The sequence below is a fragment of the Artemia franciscana genome, chromosome 8, assembly GCF_032884065.1.
Source record: "Artemia franciscana chromosome 8, ASM3288406v1, whole genome shotgun sequence".
Taxonomy (NCBI): domain Eukaryota; kingdom Metazoa; phylum Arthropoda; class Branchiopoda; order Anostraca; family Artemiidae; genus Artemia; species Artemia franciscana.
Window position 1 is genome coordinate 37,848,443 of NC_088870.1, and position 8,147 is coordinate 37,856,589.

At 35.0% G+C, this 8,147-nt stretch overlaps 1 protein-coding gene across 1 annotated transcript in view; it reads right to left on the reverse strand.

The window, feature by feature from the left end:
• Positions 1-4,921, reverse strand: part of LOC136030379 (protein Malvolio-like) — a 71,916-nt gene extending 66,995 nt beyond the window's left edge. Inside the window, exon 1 of the mRNA XM_065709304.1 lies at positions 4,785-4,921. The gene's annotated coding sequence lies outside the window, so the exon portion shown is untranslated. The remainder of the gene's footprint in view (positions 1-4,784) is intronic.
• Positions 4,922-8,147: the final 3,226 nt, after the last annotated feature.

Here is an 8,147-nt window from a genome sequence, read left to right on the forward strand (position 1 = left end):
ACTGTGACCACAAACAGTTCTGTGGGGTAGGCCTTGATAAGTGGTAACTCTTGAGGAAATACTATCACAGTGAATAACAAAGAACTGTACTTGATACTACATGATGGATAGTACTTCTGGTATTTTATGAGCTACATAGCTTCCCCTTTTACATACCTTTAATTACATAGTTCCCAGCACATAGTGAATACAAAAAACCTCATTCTTGTGATGCTCTATGATGACTTCTAGGGCCTTGTTACAAATTCAGCTGCCTCCTAGTTGTAAAAGAACTCTATGTACCCAGCCTTTGTCAACTTCATTCTTATAGATGCTTGTTGATTCAGAGAAACCAGGCATGTATACATGATTCTATAGAGGGGAGGGGGGCTAAATTGTGAATAAGAACAATTAATTTGATGATTCAGAGAGGATTTGCAAAATATTATAAGTGGGGCCAACACTGGCACCACTATTACGCCACACCAGGGCTGCTGACGGTTTTGTTAGAGTATGGTAACGTGATCAAATGATCAAGAGTACGGAACTATGGGCCAAGGGTGCCACAGTCTGCATCACCACAAACATCACTAGCTATCTTTTTGGAGGGTGAATGGACCCCTTTGTTGATTTATTATAAACGATAGCTCTTTTCCTACCCTGCCTGGGTTTGGGAAAAATAATCTTGCACAGTTGAAGAAAATAACCGACTTCTAATCTCCCAAAGGTCAACTCCAACAATACACATATCTAAAAATTCTGAAAACAGGTAAAAAACAAAATCACTACTTTAATATAAAGAACTTGGCATAGGGGGGGGATCTTACACTGACCCTGGCTGATCCTATAAATGAAAGCTTCAAAATCAAAAACTTTTTGAATACCATTAATGGTATTAATGGCCAAGTTCAGACAGACAGAATTAGATTTTATCTCAAAAGTTCACTTATTGCATAATTATGGACTTGACAACAAGAATTTAACTTGTAATTGAAAATTGTATTATGAGCAAATCTAAGCAAATATAAATAAGAAAAGGAAAACAGGTCATTTAGCTGAAAAAAAAAGAAAAGAAGCAGGGAGCATCAACACCTCCCCCCATAAGATAAATGACCACCCACATGCCATGCTGGTCCACCCTTAAAAACATAAATACTGAACTTAATCTTTACAAAATTCATTTGCCTTCTTCCTTCCACCAGCGTCTGTGCTGCTGCTTCCATAGCTTTGTTCTGTGATCTGTCACCCAATACACGTCTCTGCTGAAGAACAACCAGAGTCTAGATAGTTTGGGCATCCACATGAAGTTTGGAAAATTTAAGTCAACAAGATTAGCAGCAAATAATCATGTCAATCTAATCAAGCAATCTTTTGGTCAAGCCAGAGTGAATTCCACCCCCCCCCCCCATCCAAAACATAGTGGAACCTAATCATGCTAAGCATGACTTGATTAAAATTTTTGCTCTAACAAATTGACCTTTGTGACAAGTATGAATCAGGTTCTAGCACATTTGATGATGCCAGCCATCAAGAAAAATTGGCTGAGCTAGCCAATTTAATTTAAATAAAACTGGTCATTTATATGAAAAAAGGGGCAAGGAGCCCCAACACCCCCCCCCCCCTTGTAAAATAAATAACCACTCACATGCCACGCTGGTCTACCCTTACAAACATACACACTGAACTTCAACTTTACAATATCCATTTGCCATCTTTCTTCCAATAGCGTTTGTGCTGCTGCTTCCACAGCTTGGATCCAGATCTACTGTAGAAACCAGAGTCTAGGTTGTATGGGCATCCGCAAGAGGTTTGGAAAATTGAAGTTCACAAGATTAGCAGCAAATAATTGTGCTAATCTAGTCAAGCAATCTTCTGGCCAAGCCAGAGTGAATTCTAACCCCCCAATCCATAAACATGGTGGAAGCTAATTGTGCTAAGCATGATTCAATTAAAATTTTCTCACTCCCACAAATTTACCTTTGTGAGAAGCATAGAATCATGTTCTGGCTCATTCAATGATGCCAGCCATCAAGAAAAATTGGCTGAACTGGCCTCTTAATATCAAGAGGTGAAAGCAACACTACATCTCAATTAAAACGCAAATTGCCCCTTGGCACAATTTGAAATAATCCATGGCCAAAAATACAAAGGCCTATGAAAACGATAGACATACAGGGAAAACAGCTACAAGTCCAAGCAAGTCATTAATCAGTTCATTCTTGGTCCCATCCCCTGGGATAATCAAATGAAGAATAGGTTTTGATACTAACTGAAGATGAATTTGGATATCTTACTCAATGAATAAGGTTTACAGGAAATAATTGTTGATTTCCATGAAGAGTTAAAACCATGAATAGGATTGCTGGACAAAGGTTTGGGTGAAATATGAAGTGATTGGTAGAGAATATCCCCCAAGGACTATGAATCAGAGAGACAAAATATTGGTAAAAGGGTCACAACAATTGGCCAACCAGTTGTCTTTTGAGCAAACCATCTATCATTCATGGCTCCTCAAAGGGACTCCCCCACAAAAAAAATAGACCCAGTCTCCCTTAGAGTTGATAGAAGTGATCTCAGATTCTTTCCCAAGCTTTTCCAATCCAACCCAAAATTAAATATCTCCAAACAGGTTCACTTATTGCAAAATTACTGGCTTGGCAACAAGACTTTAACTTGTAATTGAAAATTATATTATAAGAAAATCTAAGCAAACATAATTAAGAAAAGGAAAACAGAAACAGGGAAATTTTTAAGTTAATATCACATACATTCATTTTCATTGCCAGAAAAGGGCTAGCATTTCATGCACACAAACACTTTGTAATTCTATCAATTAACAAAGCTATTCGAAAACAGAGAAGGCAACTTCAGATCTTAATTAAAATTCCAGATTTAACCTGACAATACTAACTTGAAGGACCACCTGGAAAAATCAGGGATAACTGCAACTTACTCAAAACAAGATCATTACATTACTTAACAGCTATGCTTTGAAAAAAAAACTTGCAGAGAAAGGAAAAGAATCTTGGTGGTTTTCTGTACTTGTTGATAAAATGACAGATACACAAAATGATACAATACTCTGGCAAATAAATGACTTTCTGTGTTAGGTTTGTCAAAAATGAAGAAGTTCATGAAGAGTTCTTGCAATTCAATCTTGTTGCTGATATATATAGAAAGGGATTGGCAGATGTAATATGAAAAAACATAAATGATCTCATACTTCAACCACAATACATGGTAGGTCAAGGATATGATGGTGCAGAGGTGATGACTGGAAATATTAAGGGAATTCCAGCACTTATAAAGGAAAAGTATCCTAAAGGCATGTATGTGCATTACAGCTCACGCTGCTTATTTCTTTACATTTCTGAAAGATGCACTGTTCAGGGTGTGCAAAATTGAAAGTGTTTACAATTTATTGAACAACCCAAAAAGGAAAGCAATTCTTATTCTGCAATCTGAAAGAACAGAAAGTGACAACAGAAGAAAAAAACTAAAAAAAAAATGTGCCTCAATTGTTGGATTGAACACCACAACCCTGTGCAATCAGGTGTAGATTTGTTTCATTCCATAGAAATTTTAGATGCAATCAAATCTTGGATTGACAAGAAACCTACCATTAAGGCTCAGTTCCTTCAAAGTGTGAATGAAAACTTGGACTTTTTAGTGAGCCTCTTTGTAACTGAAAATATGTTTTCCCTGACCTTGCCACTAATTTTGTAATTAACAAGTAAAAAGGTAGATTTTTCTGATGCAGTAAAGCCTGCAATAACATAAAGTCAATAAAGTCAGTTATAAAGAAACTCTTTTTACACCTAATCTTTCTCAACTTTATGCATTTTCATTCAGGGGAACTAGACATGTATGCATGACATACTACCTGTGCCATATAAAGCCAAATTTGACATTTTTGGTCCCTGGAAAAAATTTTTTTCTATACATCAGTTAAGATACATACCATTTAAATATTCCTCTTACGTACTGTGAATTATATTATTCTTGTTTTTGCTGTAATGGGCCAATATGGAAATAGAAACATGTTTGGTCTGTATTTTTTAACTTCAAATTTATCCTTAAATTACCTTAAATTGTATTTGATAGCAAGATAAGGTGGTAGATCCTCCTGTAGTTCTCTTATCATAGTCATATAATTATGATTCTTTATTATTACCTGAATTGGTTTGGCCTATAGCTTAAATAAGGATTAACAGCTTCATAATTTAGGGAGGTAACAGTGGCAGGGACTTGCATAAATTCTAGTTCATCTACTTTTTGCTATCTTGGAAATGGGTTGTGTTGGGAAAATGAGACTTTCAGTAATGAGTTCAGGGCCAAAAATATACACTGGGAGACACCTACTGAAATTTTGAAAAAAAATAACATTTTGCCTTAGTTCTCACTTATGTTTTATTTTCTCTGGTTTAGTTCTGAAACTGCAATTCCTGCTATTTGAGCAGAATTTTATGCCATATTCATAGTTTTTTTATTAAGTAAATGTATTAGCAGATCTTTGTAGCTTCATAAATTGAGATGGAGCAAAGTTGTAAAGTAGAAAACAGTTTCCTTGTACTCCAATTAAACTGGTTTGCCAAGATCAATTAAGCAAGATCTGTTTTGCCAGGTTTTACTTTCATAACACAAAGAATTTTAAAGTTCAACAAAGGCCATTGCCCTTTAGAGGTATAAGGAGTGGAAATAAGTAGGCTAGGCCTATAGCCTACCCCTGGGACTGTGAGAATGGCATAGCCTAGCCTCCCATCTGGGGGCTTATACTCTGTTCCTAAAACTTAAAGCACAATTACTTGAATTACACCCTTTTAAAAATCAAGTTTAGCTCCACTCAAAATTAAAAAAGGGTAGCATATTAATCCAATTGTTCCTTGATCCACATAACTTAGACTCATACGCAGTGGTTCAAAAGCTTCGCTTCAAGCGTCCAGAGTTGCAATGTCTAAATTATTTTCTAAATTTCGAAGACTCTATTTGAAGACAACACTGCCTTTCAATGACGAAAATATAACGGTTCAAAATAGGGATGGAACTTTTTAATTGACAGTAAAAATTTTGAATTTTTAACTGTATGTTTCAGACGCATACACAGTCTCCATCATCAGCAGTAAAATTATAAGACATCAATACAAACAAACAAAATTTATATCCAATAAACTAATTACACATAGTTTATTGCTCTTATTTCTTTCAATGCAACAGCGGAAGCAAATCTCCTTGACCTTTTTGGTTCCAGTTCATTAGATCTATTTGATATATCAGCTGGACAGAGGTAAAAGCTCTTAGGTGATATAAGATTTACTTCATTTGATCTCAGTAACTTATTATAAATTAAATTCAATCCAAATTCAACTATATCTCTGTTTATAGAATTATCCTTGAATATTTTTTTTTTTAATTTCGATCATTTTCCTGAGAATCTGCTTTAAACCTTGGTCCTTAGAAATCAAAGAAACATTCTCAAACAAAATAAAATGATTCGGAAAATTAAAATATGTTCCGACAGAGTCGACATGAAATCTTCAGGTTTGGAATTTTTCTTTACGATGAAATGTAATTATGATATTGTAGCAATCTCATTTTCAAATTCAGGTTAGTACGTCCCACATAACAGCTTTCACAAGTAAATGGGACTATATAAACTCCACTTTGTTGCTCTACGGAAGTTCGATCCTTTCCAAAATATAAAAAACTGGCCAAAGTATTACTATCGCTTAAAGTTACCTTTAAACCATTATTTTGTAAAATTCACTCAGCCCTGGAACATATGGTGAAGAACAAAAGACATCTTTCTTTTCCGTTATTTCCAGGATATCGTTAGAAAATTTTAAAAATTTATTCCTTCTTTTCGAAAAAGTCTGGACAATTAATTAATCTGGGTAATGGTTACTTATTAAAATTTCTTTTAGCAACAATAATTCCTCCTCAATGAGTTTTGGAGAGCAAATTCTAAAAATGTGGTCAGTTACGGATATGATTAAACCAAATTTTAACTAGCAAGCGTGACCGGAGAAGAACAACAAACATCATAATTCTATTTCATTGTATTTAAAGCAAAATTCCAAACCTGAAGATTTCACGTCGGCTCTATTGTATTATATTTCTAACAATCCAAATAATTTTATTTTGTTTGAGAATGTTTCTTTGATTTCCAGGGATCAGCGTTTAGAGCAAATTTTAAGGGAAACAATCGGAAAATAAAAAAAAAATATTTAAAAATAATTCCATAAGCGGAGATAGAGGTGAATTTAGATTAAACTCAATTCAAAATAATTTACAGAGTTTAAGTAAAATAAATATCATTTCCCATAAGAACTTCGAACTCTGTCCACCTGATATGTCAGATAAATATAATGAACTGGAACCGAAAAGGTCAAGAAGATTTGCTTTTGCTGTTGTATTGAAAAAAATAAGAACAATAAATCATATGTAATTAGTTTATTGGGTATAAATTTTGTTTGTTTTTATTAATGTCTTTTAATTTTACTTTTGATGATGGACATTGTATATGTGTCCGAAATGTCCAGTTAAAAAATTTATATTTGTTTCACTATCATTTAAAAGGTTTCATCTTTATTTTGAACTGTTATATTATTTTCTGCTAATAATCTCACTAGGCTATCTTCGCCAAACATTTTTCACTTTGAAGCAGCAAAAGTGCTGCTTCAAAGTGAAAATTAAAATATGCTCGTATCAAAAGCTTCTTTTTATATTTTCATATGGCAGATGTTCTACATTCTAAGAATCCGAAGACAAAGATTATCCATTATTAACAAAATTTGAGTCGTAATTAACACAGTTTGTGCCCACATTTATCCAAAATGTGTTTAAAGTTGCATGAAACTAAATGTGTCGATGCACGGGGCTGTTGGAATAGCTCATCGCTAACCTGTGATATTTAGCCCCCTTGGCTGGGCCAAGCCCTGCCCAACTAGAGTTGGGGAAGAAGAAGAGGATACCCGCTATAACATTAGTGGCAAACCAGCTCCATAGCTCTGTCGATCTCACAGAGTGAGTCAAAAGGAAAAGGGCTGAATAGTATCGACTGAAAAGCCCCCGCCTGCTGAAGAAGAAGAAGAAGGCAAAGCTAGAAAAAAAAAACAGAAAAATCGAAACGACGCAAAATGATATAATTCGTCTATAGTTGGTCTTAGGAAACCAACAAAAACTACGTTTCTGCTTACTGAGAGTGGACTATCACCAATAAACGAAAGAAGAAGAGCTTTACTAATTAATTACCTTACAAAAATTGAAGCCAATGATTCTCATACCCTGCATAACTGGTTGAGAAATCCATCTATGTTTAGAGGCGTTGCAAATGAATATGCAAATATCCACAAGAAGTTCCCAGTGCCAGTAAAATCTATTTCACCCACATTCCCCCAACCCCCCCCCCCTTGGAGTTGGTCAATCCCCATAATAAAGACCGACTTCTCAAAGTGGACCAAAGAACTTACCCCCATTTCTTTTATTCAGAAAAAATTTGCCGAGCTAAATAATGTTGCTTATAAAAACCATTTCCAAATTTGTGTAGATGGGTCCAAAATGAATGAGAAAGTGGCAAGCGGAGCATTCTTCCCAACCTATAATATCGCTTTAGGAGAGAGATTACACGATAATTCATCTGTAATGTCTGCCGAGCTAAATGCCATAATCATGGCATTAGATTTCCTCATGGTTAATGAATATATGAATGTTAATATTAAAAATATTATAATATATTCTGACTCTTTGTCAAGCCTTGAGCTTCTTTCTTTGGCTTGAGCAAAAAAATGCTTTAAATATTGACCAGCCAAGTGGGAGACCAATCCCCATTAGATATATTTACCGCTGGAGACTTACAGAGGTACTGCTAAATAATAAGAATCCTACCCTATCACCTTTCCCAAGTAAGCACCTTTCCAAGATTAATCATAGAATTCGGTCAGGTTCAAATAGGCTAAATTTTTCAGGCATTTTCATATCAGATCCCTAATTCAAGTGGCGAAGTTCCCTCGTCCCCCCTTTGCAGGTTCTGTATTCTTAAGAATGAAACAATAGATCATTGCCTATTTGAATGTAATATGCTGACGTCTGCACAGTATACCCTGCAATGTAAAATGTTAGAATGCTTCAAACACCACAAAATTCCACTAATAGCCAAGAGTCTTGCTGAC